The following is a 3154-nucleotide window of genomic DNA, read 5'->3' as shown; positions in this document are numbered from 1 at the left end:
CCTATCCATCACTTGTTGAAGGCTGCTCCTGGAGGCATTAGCTCTCTGGTATTTCCAGCCCACATCTCAGAGAAAACACTTAGGAAGAAGGTTGCTGGCGTTTGCAATCACAGGCTGTTGATATGCACAGGAATGGCAGAGGGGATGTGGGCAGGGTGCCAACAGTTATCGACTCCAAAACTCATAAATATTTATTTAATGAATGAACAAATGAATGAATGAGTGTAGGGCCTTTTGAGCTTCTTTAAACACAGACTTAGGGTTTAAAAGTTTTAAAACAGAATGGAGGCCGGGCATGGTGGCTCACACCTGTAATCCCGGCACTTTGGAAGACTGAGGTGGGTAGATCACCTGAGGTTAGGAGTTCAAGACCAGCCTGGCCAACATCTCTACTAAAGATACAAAAAGTTAGCTGGCATGGTGGTAGGCACGTGTAATCCTAGCTACTCAGGAGGCTGAGGCAGGAGAATTGCTTGAATCCAGGAGGCAGAGGTTGCAGTGATCTGAGATCACACCATTGCACTCCAGACTGGGTGACACAGTGAGACTCCATCTCAAAAAAAAAAGAAAAAGACAAAATAGAATGGAGAGCCTTCCATTCCATAGTCAGCACAGGTATCATGCACTTTTGCAAAATTTAGATCAGAGGATTTATGTGATATCCTAGACAATTTAAATTCTGCAATAGTTTTACTCAAAGCCAGGTTAATGTTGTTACACAAGAAACATCTCTAGAGACTGTAGTAATAATCAAACCAAAATAAAATATACTCAAAGGAAATAGACGTAAGTGTGAACCCAAGTTGCCAATTTTTGTGGCTGCAAGTGGTAGTAAAAGAAAACTTGGGAAAAGAATCTTTGGTTTGTTCTTTGGGTGACATTAGCATTGAGCTTAGAGATAGGAGTTTTTGCAAAAATGACAATGATTGTCTTAGTGGCTCGTGGTGAGTCTCCAAAGAAAATAAGAAAATCCAATATAATAGATGCATGATATTTATCTGACACTTTTCTCTTTGTAAAGTGCTTTGTAATAATTCTTCCTATAACCACTATTATTATTATTCTCAGTTCACAGGGGAGGAGCTGAGGTTTAGAGAAGTCCAGTTGCTTGCTGAAGGCTTCACATTTGTAGATAACAAAATTAAATAAGCCTGGAAGACTCCAGAAATGGCATCTTTCTAGGATACATCTCTCTGCCTCTCCCACAGAAATGCCAATGGAGAAATGAGCAGGTATAACAGACTAGAACTTCATCTCCCATTGCTCATTGAGTATGCTCATTCATTCAATAAATATTTATAGACCACTGCAGCACAGTGTAGTCTATACTAGTTGCTAAGAATTCAGCAGAGAACAAGACAAATAGGATCCCTGCCCTCAGGGAGTTGATAGTCTGTTGGTAATAGGGGATCAGGGTAATGGGGGAAGGCAATCGGTAATTCAATAGACAGACGCTTAATTTGTGGTCAGTGCTCCAAAGCAAATTCACAGGGCGAAGTGGTAGACAGAAACTGTGAAGGATCAAGCTGTCTTTTTTCTCCCTTGCCTTCTCTTTCCAATGCATCCTGCTCACATTTAGCAAACTTAACATTCTAAAACCACTACTTCTGTCTTTTCTTGTCTCCCCTTCAGGAGCCTAAAATGGTACCCACCATGTCAAGTCTCTTTCTCTGCCTGAATTTTGTGGACCTCCAGGTACCAGTGCCCCCAACATTCACCAACCTCCTCCTCTTCCCATTTGTACCCTACGTGCCTCTGCCCAGAGCACACTCCCCACAGCCTTGTGTGCCACTCTTGCTCTCTCATTTTTCAAGAGCTTTCATTGGTCATTCATCCTGTCGTTGGTGCTAAGTTTGCCAGACACCCTTTTGTTGATAGGGGTGCAAAGTTGGATTGGACTTGGTTACTCTCTGCCCTTGAAGAGCCAATGGAGCAGATTCTTCCACAGAACCCCTGAATACGTAGCTACGACCCTTTTCCTCTGCCCCACCAACTCCCTTTGGAGACCACGACAGCACAACTGGGCACCTGAGTTCACTGCTAGATTCTGTACCTATCAATCCTGACTCTTCAACAAAAAAGCTTATAAAAGGCCTGAGTCATCCTTTGCTTTTCCGTCTGAACTCCCTGTGATTTCAATTCTGCAATGAGTTGCTTTTAGCTTCAGGAAGTCCTTTCTTATGTCTATCTTAAATCACTTCTACATCACTGTGCGTTTATTTCTTAGAATCTTATTCTTCATGGCTTTAGGGCAGAGGTTTGGCAACCTGCTCAATGCTGGGTCTCTGCTAAGTGTTCACGAAGTGCCTGTCACTTGATTAGTAAGTGCCTAGTACTTAAAAATCATTATTTGATTCCCTCCTCCAGGTTCTTCCCTCCAGACTTAAAAACTGCAGCTCCTTCAACCTTTCTTCCCCAGTCACTTAATCATCATGTGACACTTCTCAAATTCTGGTAATCAGCTTTTTTTTTTTCTTTATTTTTAAATGATTAGTGAGAGTTTTAAAGAAGGCCCTTAAACCAGAAGCAAAAAGAGAAAACAGAAAATTCAGAAAGGTTGTGCCAGGGCGATTGAGTTCAGCTCCCTGTCTTTGGTCCGGCAGGCCCTTCTGCCAGATAATAAATCAGCCAACTGCCCCAGCTCAGCACAGTCGTCCTAGCCTCTGATCTGAATGTGCACTGCAGAAAAACTAGATTTGCAGGGATGAGCGCATAGCCTGCAGCCCCATCAGTACCCTTCTTCAAAATGCTACCAGTCACTGTGGTCAGAAAACTCCAGACCAGCGCAAAATTTGGTTGGGTGGTTGAATTTAGGCAACTTTTCATCCTTCCTTCCAGTGCCATTTCCTAGTGAGTCTGCAGATTCTCAGGAAATTTTAGGTGCTGTGTGTGTGTGCGTGTGTGTGTGCTTGTGTGTGTCTGTGTGTGTGAAAGAGAGAGAGAGAGATGACGTCAGATAAACTAATTTGCACTAAAGTTTTACTGACTCACCATGCAATGCCTTTCAAGCATTTTTGCCACATACCTCTAATGTCACAAGAGTGAAGGTGGACACCAAGGAGGGGTATGGCCTTTAAGCCATCTGTCCGAGAAGACGTTGAAGTTACCATTAAACACCCAGATGATTTTTTCTTTTCATTCTTTTCTTTTCGTT

This window comes from Cebus imitator, unplaced genomic scaffold (assembly GCF_001604975.1).
Source record: "Cebus imitator isolate Cc_AM_T3 unplaced genomic scaffold, Cebus_imitator-1.0 Scaffold475, whole genome shotgun sequence".
NCBI classification, from domain to species: domain Eukaryota; kingdom Metazoa; phylum Chordata; class Mammalia; order Primates; family Cebidae; genus Cebus; species Cebus imitator.
This window is presented reverse-complemented; position numbering follows the sequence as displayed.